Below are 15,253 nucleotides of genomic sequence, written 5' to 3'. Positions count from 1 at the left end.
CAGCTATGACTTGGTATATTTCTATTGTTCTCATCCTTAGAAACTTCTTTGTGTGTAAATGTAGATGCAAAATTTTTCTTCAGCAACCTGAATAGGACCGTATATAGCTATGGCATTCGTATCTAGTGGGCTAATTTTGTTCGTCCCTTTCCTTCTAGTGTTAACGTATGCAAAAAATTCTTTGCATTTTTAGCCAAGGAGTTCCCCTAATCTTCTGTAGATTGCTTGCCCCTTCTTAGCTCTCAATTACATACTGGTTTATACTTGCTGTAGGATTCCCCTTCTAATTTACAATTCCCCCATGCATTTTTCTTCATTACCACTAATCTCATCAGTTTATTTTCATTCCTTTCAGTGGGGCCACCTGGTGATTATCAACTGCAAATTCTAAATGGGAAGTTTCAGGGAAGTAATCATAAAAGCTACTAAGATTTTTGTACCACCTAAGAGATATATAGTTCAAGGTTTAGATAAATGGATGTCAGATGAACTGATGAACCAACTGGTGGCAGTGAAGAAAAATGCATGGGGTGATTATAAATTAGAAGGCATCATGGAATCCTGCAAATATAAACCAGTCTGTAGTCAAGTCGCGAAGGAGAGGGTAAGCAATCTACAGCAGATTAGGGTAAGTCCTTGGCTAAGAATGCAAAGAATTCTAGTGTTAATATATGGAATTTAAAAATTGTCTAAGACCACTGTAGTTGCCATTACAAAAGGAAAATCCCTTCCTTTACCATTTGACCCTAGTTATATCTTTAAGTATATCACACATCGATATATATTATGATCACTGCTACCTAGTGGTTCATGTATCTGGATGTTCTTAACATTTGTAACATGATACAAGTTTGCATTTGATGCTGGAATGCAAACTTGCATCAAAATGAACTGCAATTTTTGTGCCTCAACACAAATATGCATCCATTGAATCATGGTCAGTAAATGAGTGCTGTAAAAGGAAAAACACATGAAATGAACAACTGAGCGATATCAGCATATTGATTGAACCGTGGGTTATTGCATTACAGCTGGGATTTTGCTTAGCTTTTATTTCACTATCTAGAAAGAGTGCTATAAAGGCCATATACTTGGTTTACAATTTCTTATGTTCTTTGCTTATTTGAAGTTATTTTACCTAGTTAAGAATTTTCTACAAGAAGTAAAGGTAAAATTTTTTAAAGATTATTCTTACTGAATTTTAATTCTTAATTTTGTGAAAAACAAAACATCATCCTTAGTGTGTGTCTGCTGATAAAATTTTGTGTGAAGAGTATTTTCCTATAAAATTTTATCTTAAAGGGTTGTTATAATGGACCCACAGCCTGGGATTTCAGTACTGAAAGGGAACAGGGATGGACATTATGTTGAAGCTGATGATATTGAATCAGCTCTTTATAATATGTCATCTAATACTGAAATAGAATTCTATTCAAGTGATTAATTAATTAATTAAACTTCTTTATTGCTGCTAAGTACGGTACATGTACCAGTAACAATAATTCTCATCATGGCGACGTGGCCAGGAGTTTTACATTATATATGTGATTAAATTGGCAAAAATTACAGTTACATGGGAAATTGAGTTACACAAAATGAAACATGTAAAAATGAAATTATAATAATCGGAAAATATAAAGAGGAACTGAACGTCGTAACCCAGTTTGGAGGAATTTATCCCAGTTCCACAGATGTAATCCACTCGAGGAGCATGTGATGGTATTTGTAGTCGGTAGCCATTTTCTGTAGGTTGACTCCAAGATGGAGCAGTGCCTGAATTTTGGGGAGTGCTTGGGTAGGTAGGAACCGACTACACAGTTTCAACCGGTTGTTGTTGTTATTTTGGTTTTTAGGAGCATTAGCAACTAAGGCCATATTGCTCCGGGATATGCGGTGGTCATTCCCTGACCTTTCCGCATCCTCTGTATTTGGTGGTGACGGGCTCGAACCCCGGTCTAATCAAGAAGCGTGTGCTACACACTGCTGCTCCTTCCCACCTGGCTACGGAGGTGCTTTCAACCGGTTGTATTTGAGTATTAGTGTGGGGTCTGACCTCAAGGATGGCAGAGGATTGTGCCACTGACAGAAATCCCAGATGTTTGGGGCATTTATCACTCCTGTGTACATTTTTACTGTAGTCATTGAATGCCTGCTGTCAATTAACCTCAGGAGCCTGAGTACATTTAGCTGCTCAGCCATGTCAGTTGTTCTCAATTGAGGGGGTCAGTGATGCTTATTTGTGGCCCATTTCAGGGTTCAGTATTCACACGAGAACACTGGCTTTTGAAGTGAGGGCAATGCAGATGCCCAAATTTCAGCAGCGTATAAAATAACCGGATAAACAGTGGTTTGAAGATATCTGGTGGTGGTTGCGGCATCGTTGGAATGAAGTAAGTGTTGCTTCGCTCTCCAGCGTAGGGTGTTAAATCACTTCCAGAGGTATTCTGTGTGAACATTAAATTTCAGCTTCGGATAAAAATAGACACTGAGATCCTTATGGCAGGTAACCACTGGGATGAGAGTACCCAAAACTGATGGTTGAATTACTGTTGGTTTCTGTTTCAATGAGTAAATCATTATTGCAGATTTTGAAGGGTTAAGATTTAACCCAAACATCTTCAAGTAAGTTGAAAGAACAGTCAAGCTCTCTGTGCTTGAAGACATAATTGCCATTGGATTTGCAAATGGTAGGATTAAGGTAAGAAACTTTATGTCGTCGGCATATATTAGAGCATCATCACGGGAACTCATGAAAGGAATTAGAATGGTTGAGAAAAGAAGGCCAGACAGGACACCCCCTTGTGGGACTCCTGTATTGATTTTTCTTGTAAAGTGGGTCTTCTTCATTGTGAGGTGGACACTTCTATTCCTCAATAAGGCGGTGAAGAAAGCTAGTAGGTCTCCATTAATGCAGTTTTGAATCTGATTCAAATGTATTTATTGATGTTAAAATGCTACAAACAGCAGATGCTGCCATTACTTGGAGGGATGATTCTTCACAGATGAAATCCATTTACTAAAAAAAAAAAGCACTGCCTACTTTGTTCCATTGCCCCAAGGCACAAATAAAGGTCCCTCACAAATATGTTGTTAGATGGGTCGGAAAACTACTAGGCTTTGGGGGGGATTCACAGACTAAAAGATTAACAGTAGCCACAGACAGAAGTGAAAATGATTCTTGCACTGCTTCTATTAGATTGAGCAGCAGCCCAGAAAGCAAGGTGCTGAGGATTTCATGGACTGGTGGCAGTCATCATTGAACAAGTAAATACATGGGCTATGTTAGGATAACTAAGAGTAAAGACAGATACTTGTATATTTGCAAGAACAGGCACACATATGCTTGCAAGAACAGGTGCACGTATGCTTGCAAGAACAGGTGCATGTATACTTCCATATACGCGAATGCTAGGAGTATGGTAAATAAATTTGATAAATGTGAAGTGCTGGTCAAGACATCAAAGGTGGATATCAGAGACATGGTGTCACATAGATACAAGCAGTGCAGAATTGGAATATGGGGAATACAATGTGTGCAGAAAGAATAGACAGGATAGGTAAGGAGGATGGGTTATGCTGTTAGTTAAGAAACACAAAATCTAAGGAAGCGCATCGATTTGATATGATGGACAGTGCAATGTTGAATCAGTTTGGTGTAACATAAGAACTGGGAAAGCAAATATGAGAGGAGTGTGTTATAGGCCTAATGGCTGATGACTACAACAAATAATTCTACAGAGAAATAGAGTGGGCCAGTAAATTAGAATGTCCTGTAAAGGGGTATTTTAATTTCCCAGATATTGACTGGAACTTGGGTGTTGGTCGCTCGCACACTAACACAACTTGTTTTGTGGATTTATTGGATGATTACAGCAGCATGCCTGCGTGGAAACCAGAGGGAGTAATACTCTTGATCTGATTATCAGCAGTGATTATTCGTGCATTCAGAATTTGCAGATAAAGGAACCACTAGGTGGCAGTGATCTCAGTGTACTGATGTGGGATTTACTTAAAGATGTAACTACCATCAGGGATAAAGGGAAGGGTTTTTCCTTTCTTAAAGGTGACTAAATTGGTCTCAGACAGTTTTTGAGTTCTGTACAGTGGGACCAACTGATAATGATACCAACAGCAAATTCTAGATAGGAAGCAAGCAAGGATTTATTCTTGGAAGCTACTAGGCTTTTCATACCAAATAAGAAATAATTTTCAATTTTAGGCCTAAATGGATGTCAGATGAACTAATAAGACTCGTGGCAGAGAAGAAAAATGCATGAGTTGAATATAAATTATCAGGCGACACAGAAGCCAGTGGTAGATATAAGCTAGTCTGTAATCAAGTCCCAAAGGATGTTAGGCAAGCGAAGACAGATTACAAGAATTCTTTGGCAAAGGATGCAAAGAGTTCTTTACTTATGTAAACTCTAGAAAGAAGGGGATGAATCAGGTTGGTCTACTTGATATAGATGGTTCGACTGTTGATGATCCTCAGGTAGCTGACAAACTGAATGAGTATTTTGCATCAACATTCACACATGAGGAATTGTGTAGGGAAGTAGAGGATAGAAGCTTATTAAACTGTAACAGGGAGCCTAATGATGTAATAACTAAGAGCAAAGTGGGGGAAAAATTGTTTAAGTTAAATATGAGAAAGGCACCTGAGGTGGATGAGATCTATCCAATTATATTAAAGGAGACAGCAAATGAAGTAAGCAAACCCTTAGTTATAATTATGAGGGCATCCTTCGACTAAGGGGAGGTCCACACAGATTGGTGATGTGCAAATGTTTCCCCAATTCACAAAGGGGATCAAAGGATGACATGGGTAATTACAGACCTGCTTGTTTAACTTCTGTTCTGGGGAACTGTTCAAGGACTTCTTACTTCGTTGAGTTTTACGTTACTCAGGAATGACTAATAACATATTGCTACTATATTGTTATTGACAAATCTGAATTCAGTGCAATAGTGGTTAATATTTGACCATTTTCATACATCCTTATTAATTTAATTTTCTGATCCAAATTAATCGCTTTCCTTTTCTTGGTAGATTTACTAGTACCACTGTCACTTATTCTCTTAGTCAGCACCATGATAACGGTCAAAATGAAATTTTGTGTAAAGAACTTCACAGGGTTAAGGTGAAAACTCATTAATATCACCCCTCGCGAGCTCACATTTTGCTAAAGCACATTTCTGATGGTCACTAACAATTTCTTGCTTTTTTGGTGATTCCCTTCTACTTCTGACTCTCTCTCTCTCTCTCTCTCTCTCTCTCTCTCTCAGGGTAACGCAGAAATTTTTTTTTTTTTTGGCTGGTTCAGCATAAGTCTCAGGCTTCCTTGACCCTTTTGGCTAATAATAATAATAATAAAAAGCAATAAAAATAATTTGCACTTTCCATGTTATATTGGGCTTTTCTGTTCATGCATCTAATTATAAATGGGTAGTAAACTCGATCTTATTGCATTTGCAAAAATACCGATAGTTGGAATTCTGTGGGTTTTTTCATTATTATGGTGAAATGTTATTATGGTGAAATATTATGGTGAAAAGAAGAATCTTCTCTTCTTTTTGTATTTTTTTGCTTGTTACTCTGTATCTCACTTGTGCAATTTGTGCTTGCCGTGATCGTCATTATTGACTGCTTATTTTATTTATTTATTTTTTTGTTTTAAATTTTACAATCCTAAAAAAAAAAAAAAAATTTGAGTGAAAAAAATTTACGTAAATCGACTTACTGTATCAAAAAATGTTCAGCAGACTACGTAAAAAAATATGGCAATAGATAAAAAACCTACCACGCACTACTTGCGTGTCCAATATGATGCTTCACTTTATTTTTTGTGATGTCGATTTTAAGTCTATAGCTTTCCTGTATTTTTTACGATGTTGCATATGGTTTGGTCACCAACATTATAATGGTTCTTTAGAGATTTAACGGATGCACCGTTTTCAAACTTTTGAATAATTTCAAGTTTTTTGTAACTGAAAGTGCAGCTCTTTTACGTGCTTGTTAACAGGAGCGACTGCTTCTACAGGGATGGGATACACTTAAATAGAAAGGGTGCAAGAATATTTGCTGATGCTATCAAGGCAGTGTTAGGTGGATCAGAAAACTGCTAGCTTGGGAGGATTCACAGACTAAAAGGTTAAAAGTAGCTGCAGGCAGAGGTGAAGGTGATTCTTGCACTACTTCTATTAGAATAACCAGCGGCCTGGAGCGAGGGGTGCTGGGGGTTTCAGGGACTGATGGCAGTCATCGTGAAACAGGTGGGTATATGGGATGTGTTAGGGTAACTAAGAATAAGAATAGGTGCATGTATACTTCCACGTATACCAATGCTAGAAGTATAGTAAATAAATTTGATGAATTTGAAGTGTTGGTCAAGACATCAAAGGTGGATATTGTTGGGATATCAGAGACGTGGTGTCACACAGATATTAGGAATGCAGAATTGGAATTTGTGGAGTACAATGTGTACAGAAAGGATAGGAAGGGAGGAGGTGTTATGCTGTTAATTAAGAAAAACATAAAATCAAAAGAAGTGCATCCAGTTGATATAGATGAACAGTACACTGTTGAGTCAGTTTGGTGTGACATAAGCACTGTGAAAGCAAAAATAAGAGTAGGAGTGTGTTATAGGCCTAATGACTCAAATGAGTACAATGAACAATTGTACAGAGAAATAGAGTGGGCTAGTAAATAAGAATGTCTTATAATGGGAGATTTTAACTTCCCAGATATTGACTGGAACTTGTGGGTTGGTCACTCGCACACTAGTAAGATTTTTGTGGATTTATTGGATGATTGTTTTCTGCAACAGCATGTTCGAGAGGCAACCAGAGAGAATAATACTCTTGATCTGGATATCAGCAGTGATCATTTGTGTATTAAGAATTTGCAGATAAAGGAACCACTAGGTGGCAGTGATCACAGTGTACTGATGTGGGATTTACTTAAAGATATAATTACCATTAGGGGAAAGGAAAGGGTTTTTGCTTCCGTAAAGGTGAGTACGGTGTTCTCAGACAGTTTTTAAATTCTGTACAGTGGGATCAACTGATGATGTTACCAACAGCAATTTCTAACTGGGAAGCATTCAAGGAGTTAATCGTGGTTGTTTGTTATTTGGTTTTTAGGAGCATTAGCAACTAGGGCCATATTGCTCCGGGGATTTGCGGTAGTCATTCCCTGACCTTTCCGCATCCTTCGTATTTGGTGGTCACAGGCTCCGAACCCTGGTCTAATCAAGAAGCATGTGCTACGCACTGCTGCTCCTGCCCACCTGGCTCTGAAGGCACCATTAATCGTGGAAGCTACTAAAAGTTTCATACCTATTAAGAAATATTGTTCAAGGTTTAGGCCTGAATAGTTATCAAATGAACTAATGAGACTCATGACAGAGAAGAAAAATGCATGGGATGCATATAAATTATCAGGCGACACAGAAGCCTATGGCAGATATAAGCTTGTCTGTAATCAAGTCACAAAAGAAGTTAGGCAGGCGAAGGCAGATTACAAGAAATCTTTGGCAAAGGATGCTAAGAAAAACAGCAAGGGGAATGAAGGGATCCTCTTACCAAGAGAGGCTTAAGTTCTGCAAATTGCAATGGCTGGAGACTAGGCACCTGCATGGTGATCTGATTGAGGTGTATAAGACCTTGAATGGGTTGAGCACGCTGAATTCTGATGGGATTCTTCCACTTGTTCAGATTACGAGCCTAAGGGGGTATAAATTCAAATTAAGGAAAGACAGATGTAGAATAGATGTGCGGAAATTTACCTTTAGCCAGCGGGTGGTTAATTGCTGGAAAAAACTTTCATCTGTCGTTGTGGAAATTGATAGATAAAATAAATTTAAAGAGGAACTGGACAAACATTTAGAGGGAATGGTTGTGTGAATTTTTTCTTTTTTTTTTTTCGGCTGATGCTGCATAAGCTCATACACTGCTTTCTTGCATCACATGCCTCTGCTACTACTACTATCCATTATTTTCGCAAATTTCTAAAACAAAAAAAAAAAATTTTTTTTTTTTTTTTTACTATAAAAAAATTTCAACATCCTTGACATAAATAACGAAACAAAATTTGTGTTTTTGCGGGCAACGGAACGCAACAATCGACACAACGCATGAAAACAAACTAAACATTTGGTATCTTTTTTTTTTTTTTCCAAGTTGTGGGTGTGAAGACAGTTGGGGTTGCAAGATAATAGGTACACTAATCTCCCAATGATGACTTATAATGACGCTTGTGGCTTATTTACAACTTGCAAAACATCTGTTTATACCTATTCTATTTATTACTTGAATTTTATGATTTCCGGTTGATTTTTTTTATTTTTTAATTTGAAATCTTGAAGTGTCCCTGTTAATCCGATCCCGGTAAATCGAGTCTGCTGTATTATATTCATAACAGTGACTCTCTTTACCCAAGTAATAGCTATTGATGAATGTAGCACCCCATTTTTAATAGCTTATAATGTGTCTTTAAATAATGATTTCCATTGAATTTTTTTTCCATGATTGGTTAGAAAAAAATTTCCTGAACTGCATTGTTTCATAAGATTTGTATTATTCGGGATAAACATTATGTAAAAGAAAGCAATTTTTTCTTTTATTTACAATATAATTGAATCTGAACAGAGAACATTACTATTTATACAAAACTTTAATATATCAGATTTACTTAAAGATTTAATTACCATCAGGGGTAAAGGAAAGGGTTTTTGCTTCCATAAAGGTGAGTACAGTGCTCTCCGAGAGTTTTTAAATTCTGTACAGTGGGATCAACTGACGATGTAACCAACAGTAAATTCTAAGTGGGAAGCGTTCAAGGAATTAATCGTGGAAGCTACTAAAAGTTTCATACCTATTAAGAAATATTGTTCAAGGTTTAGGCCTAAATGGTTATCTAATGAACTAATGAGACTCGTAATAGAGAAGAAAAATGCATGGGATGCATATAAATTATCAAGCGACTCAGAAGCCTATGGCAGATATAAGCTAGTCTGTAATCAGGTGACAAAGGAGGTTAGGCAGGCGAAGGCAGATTATGAGAAATCCTTGGCAAAAGATGCTAAGAAAAACAGCAAGGATTTCTTTACTTATATAAACTCTAAAAGGAAGGGGATGAATCTGATTGGTCCACTTGACATCGATGGTTTGACTGTTGATGATCCTGCTCAGATAGCAAACAAACTAAATGAATATTTTGCATCTACATTCACACATGAGGAGTTATTCAGGGAGGGGAATGCCAGAGTTGAATACACTTCTGGCAGTAAGCTAGATAATCTTGTAATATCTGAGAGTAAAGTGGAGGAGAAATTGTTGAAGATAAACACAAGAAAGGCACCTGGGGTGGATGGAATCTATCCAGTTATATTAAAGGAGGTGGCAAAAGAAGTAAGCAAACCATTAGCCATAATTATGAGAGCTTCCCTGGACTCAGGGGAGGTTCCCACGGACTGGAGATGTGCAAATGTATCCCCAATTCACAAAGGGGGATTGAAGGATGACACAAGTAATTACAGACCAGTTAGTTTAACTTCTGTTCCAGGTAAAATAATGGAATCACTGGTTAAAGATGCATTGCAGGATCATCTAGACAAGACTACAGCAATAATTCAGACACAGCATGGGTTTGTTAAGGGAAAGTCTTATCTGACAAATTTGGTAGTATATTATGATGTGGTTACAAAGGAACTGGATGCAAAAAATAATTTTGATATCATATATTTGGATTTGAGAAGAGCTTTTGACACTGTTGCGCATGGAAGACTATTGTACAAATTGGAGCAGAATGGTATTAAGGGTAAGTTGTTACAATGGATAAAAGGATGGTTGAGTGGGAGAAGACAGAGGGTGGTAATCAATGGGTGCTGCTCTTCGTGGACTAATGTTATTAGTGGAGTCCCACAGGGTTTGGTGTTGGGTCCACTGTTGTTTTGTATATTTATCAATGATATTGATGAAGGTATATCAGGCTTAGTGTCAAAGTTGGCAGTTGGTACAAAGGTTGGCAGGGTTGTTAATGACAGTAATTGCAGTGTGCTACTGCAAAAGGATCTAGATAATTTGGACAGATGGGCTAAGAAGTGGCAACTGAAGTTTAACCTTGACAAATGCAAAGTACTGCATATGGGTAGAAGTAACCCTAGAGAAACGTACCAACTGTGTGTTACTAAACTTAAGGTGGTAGAAAATGAAAAAGACCTGGGAGTAATTGTGCAGTCAGATATGAAGTTTTCTGAACAATGCAGACAGGCTGCCAGGGCAGGTCATGGGGTTTTGTCAATGAAATATAGGAATTTTGCTAGTAGGGAAAAGGAGGTGATTGTCCCTCTATATAAGGCACTGGTCAGGCCACGCCTTGGGTACTGCGTACAGGTCTGGAAGCCTCATTTTAGGAAGGATGTAGATTTGCTTGAGCGTGTATAGAGAAGGGCTACAAGATTGAGGCTTAAGTTTTGCAAATTGTAGTGGCTGGAGACTAGGCATATGCACGTAGATCTCATTGAGGTGTATAAGGCCTTGAATGGGTTGAGCACGCCGAATTCTGATGGGATCCTTCCACTTGTTCAGATTACAAACCTAAGGGGGCATAAATTCAAATTAAGAAAAGACAGACATAGAATAGATGTGCTGAAATTTGCCTTTAGCCAGTGGGTGGTTAATTGCTGGAACAAACTTTCATCTGTCGTCGTTGAAGTTGATAGGTTAAATAAATTGGAGGAACTGGACAGGCATTTGGAGGGAATGGTGTGATTTTTTTTTTTTTTTTTTTTTTTTTTTGCCTGATGCTGCATAAACACATACACTTGCTTTCTTGCATCACATGCCACACTACTACTACTACTATTTCACCCATCCACTCGCTCCAAATGTTTGTCTAGTTCTGCCTTGAATCTATTTAAGCGATCAACTTCTACAATGACAGATGGAAGTTTGTTCCAACAAACAACCACCCGCTGGCTAAAGGCAAACTTCCGCACATCTATCCTACAACTGTCTTTCGTCAATTTGAATTTATGCCCTCTCAAGCGATTATTCTGAGCAAGAGGAAGAATCCCATCAGCATTGAGCATGCTCAAACCATTCATGGCTTTAAACACCTCAGTCAGATCACCTCGCAGGTGCCTAATCTCGCGACACTATAATTTGCAAGATTTAAGCCTTTCTTTGTAAGTGCAACTCTTTGTTCCATTCACTAATCTTGTTGCCCTTCCCTGCACTCATTCCAACAGTTCTACCTCCTTCTTAAAAGGAGGCTTCTAGACCTGTATATAGTACTCAAGGTGTGGCCTGACAATTGCCTTATATAAGGGGATAATCACCTCCTTATCCCTGCTAGAAAAATTCCTGTATATCATTGACAAGACACTATGAGCTATTCTTGCAGACCATCTGTACTGCTCAGAAAACTTCATATCTGCTAGTATAATTACCCCCAGGTCCTTTTTGTTCTCTACCACTGTCAATGTAGTACCACAGATTTGGGGTTGCTGCTTCCCATATGTAGTACTTTACATTTGTCAATGTTAAACTTCATTTGCCACCTCTCAGTCCATCTGCTCAACTTTTCTAGATCCTGTTGCAGAAGCATAGCGTCAGTAGTGTCCTTAACAACCCTGCCAACCTTCGTATCGTCTGCAAACTTGGACATTAAGTTTGATATACCATCATCAATATCATTTATAAATACAGAAAACAATAATGGACCCAACACTGAACCCTGAGGGACTCCACTAATAACATTAGTACACGATGAGCAGAGTGCCATTGATTACCACTCTCTGTCTTCTTCCACTGAACCATGCCTTTATCCATAGGAGCAATTTGCCTCCAATGCCACACTGCTCCAATTAGTGCAGCAGTCTTCCATGTGCAACAGCATCAAAAGCCTTTCTAAGATCCAAATATATGATAAGAAAATTATTCTTTGCATCCAATTTCTTTGTGACCACATCATAGTATCCAATGAAATTGGACAGACAAGACTTAATCTTCAACAATTTCTCCTACACTCTGCTCTCAGTTATTACAAGATTATCTAGCTTACTACCATAGGTAGTAAGATTTAATATTGTTTAATACAGAGAGGTGTATTAAGCAATAGTTTAATACACAGAGGTATATTAAATTAAAATTAAATTAAATTAAATTATATTAAATTAAATTAAAACAATAGTTTAATACTCCTCTGTCATTCCCCTCTCTGAATAACTCCTCATGTATGAATGTAGATGCAAAATATTCATTTAGTTTGTTAGCTACCTGAGCAGGATTATCAACAGTTGAACCATCGATATCAAATGGACCAATCTGATTCATCCCCTTCCTTCTAGAGTTTACATAAGTAAAGAACTCTTTGCTGCTTTTCTTTGCATCCTTTGCCAAAGATTTCTCATAATCTGCCTTTGCCAGCCTAACCTCCTTTGTGACTTGGTTACAGACCAGCTTATATCTATCGTAGGCTTCCATGTCACCTTTTAATTTGTATTTATCCCATGCATTTTTCTTCTTTGCCACATGTCTGATTAATTCATCTGACGTCCATTTAGGCCTAAATCTTGAACAATATTGTTTAGTTGGTATGAAAAGCCCAGTACCTTCCAAGATTAATTTTTTGAATGCCTCCCATATTGAATTTGCTGTTGGTAACATAATCAGTTGGTCCCACTGTATAGAATTTAAATACTGTCTCAGACCACCGTAGTCACCTCTACGAAAGCAAAAACCCTTCCCTTTACCCCTGATGGTAGTTGCCTCTTTGAGTAAATCCCACTTCAGCACACTATAATCACTGCCACCTAGTGGTTCCTTTATCTGCAGATTCTTAATGCATGAAGAATTACTGCTGATAATCAGATCAAGAGTATTACTTCCTCTAGTTGCCTCCCGAACATGCTGCTGTAGAAAACGATCATCGTATAAATCCACAAAAGCCTTGTTAGTATGTGAGTAACCAACCCACAAATTCCAGTCAATATTTGGGAAATTAAAATCTCCCATTATAAGACACTCTATCTGTACAGTTGTTTATCATACTCAACACTGTCATTAGGCCTGTAACACACTCCTACTCTCAATTTTGCTTTCCCAGTGCTTATGTCACACCAAACGGACTCAACACTGCACTGTCCAGCCATGTCGACTGGCTGTACTACCTTTGATTTTGTGGTTCTTAACCAATAGCATAACCCCTTCTCCCTTCTTATCCTGTCTATTCTTTCTGTACACATTGTACTCCCCAAATTCCAGTTTTCATTCCTTATATCTTTGTGACACCATGTCTCTGTTATCCCAACAATATCTGCCTGCCTTTAAAGTTTTGACCAACACCTCAAATTCATCAATTTTATTTACCAAACTCCTGGCATTGATGTATACACAAGTATAGGAGTAGTAGTAGTAATAATAGTGGCATGTTGATGCAAGAAAGCAAGCATATGAGCTTATGCAACATCAGCCAAAAAAATAAAAAATAAAAATAAATTACAAAACAGTTCCCTCTAAATGTTTGTCTAGTTCCTCCTTAAATTTATTTAACCTATCAACTACCACAACGACAAATGGAAGATTGTTCCAGCAATTAACCAACCGCTGGCTAAAGGCAAAATGTATGCATGCACCTATTTCTATTCTTAGCTACCCTAACACAGCCCATGTATTTACTTGTTCTGCAATGACTCCCAGCAGTCTCTGGAAACTCCTGCACCTTGTTTTCCAGGCTGCTGCCCATTTTAATAGAAGCAGTGCAAGAATCACTTTCACGTCTGCCAGCGGCTACTGTTAATCTATTAGTCCATGTATGCCATTTGTGTGTGTCTGTAAATTTTTATCCTCAATTTTAGGATGCTCCTATTATTATAGGAACTGTTTTCATAACTTGTCTTGCTGCTTCCTCTAATATAGGACAGTGAATGGAGCCTCAAATTCAACCCAGAATATTCATTTTTAAAAAAAAAAAAAAGTTCTATGAATCAGTGTCGTTTTTGTCAAATATTTCATATTTCTCTCTACATTAACCATACCTATTTGTGTGCTTATTCATACTGCAAGTTGGTATCCATTTAAGTTGGTAGGATGGAGAAAATGACATACTGCTTTCACTAAAAATTTAAATAAACATCAAATTTTTTGGTGAAAGAAGACTCTAACCTGTGTGATTTTCACTAAAGGCTTCAATATAGGTCAGAAATTATGCCCTGTTGAAGAAAGGTATATGAGGGTGTACTTGTATTCAAGAACAGATGTGAAACAGTGAGCAATCACTCCTATGCTGTGTGGCTACAGTAATCATGTAAACATTTCCAGAGTTGAGAAGGTTATTTTGCATAACACTACATGAAGTCTATGCATGAAATCTCACAAGAAATGTGCATCAATGTTTATAGCATATTGACAGAACACAAGCACCTCTGCTCCTGAAGAGTGAGTACAAGATGGGTTACAAATCAGAAAGTGTAGAAAGTTGAGATTTCCTTTAAGCATCTGGAACATTGTTGAAGTGAGGGAATGTATTTCTTAATCAAACTGTGATGAGACATAGGCTCATCACTGCAGACTCCAGAACAAATGAGCAAACATGGAATGGAATCACATGAAATCTTCACTGTCAGAAAAAAATAATTTAAAACTTAGTGGTTCATTGAGACATCATGGCTCTGGTCTTCTGGAACTTTAATGGGTTAATTTGTGCAGATTTTTGGAGCATAGCTCACAGTAAGTGCCCAGTATTATTCCAACCTCCTGACAACTAAGATGAAAGCAGCATTGAGATAAATGTATCTCAAAGAGGTTAAAAAAGGGAATTTTTCATAACAATACTTGGCTTCATGCTGCCAGTAAGAGATCATTGCAACACTGAGTTAGAGGATCCTGAATATATTCCTCCCCCACACACAATCTAGGTATATCAACTTCAGATTTCCACATTGTTGGACTGTTAAAAGAATATTTGGGAAAAAAGTTTGATGGCAACAAGGCAGTACAGGGTTGTATCCTCCAACATGAATCTGTTGTTTGTAAAGATCTTTTTCTACGGAGATACTGTCACATCTGTATGAAATAGGAATGGTGATGACTGTATGATCAAAATTCCAGATTCAAAAAATGCTAAAGGTCAAAATTTGAACCCTCTTCACATATAATTAGATTGATGCTGTTTGAACCTCCTTCACATAATTAGAGTGATGCCATTTGAATCTCCTTCACATAATTAGATTGATGCCATCATAATTCT

The 15,253-nt window shown here is 37.6% G+C and overlaps 1 protein-coding gene across 2 annotated transcripts in view; it reads left to right on the top strand.

Annotated features, from left to right (window-relative positions):
- The window catches only part of Sou (required for meiotic nuclear division 5 protein souji), a 108,591-nt gene that overhangs the window by 13,041 nt on the left and 80,297 nt on the right, over positions 1-15,253 (top strand). The window lies entirely within an intron of this gene.

This window comes from Mastigoproctus giganteus, chromosome 7, assembly GCF_048544385.1.
Source record: "Mastigoproctus giganteus isolate SK-2022 chromosome 7, ASM4854438v1, whole genome shotgun sequence".
NCBI lineage: Eukaryota > Metazoa > Arthropoda > Arachnida > Uropygi > Thelyphonidae > Mastigoproctus > Mastigoproctus giganteus.
This window is presented reverse-complemented; position numbering and strand designations above follow the sequence as displayed.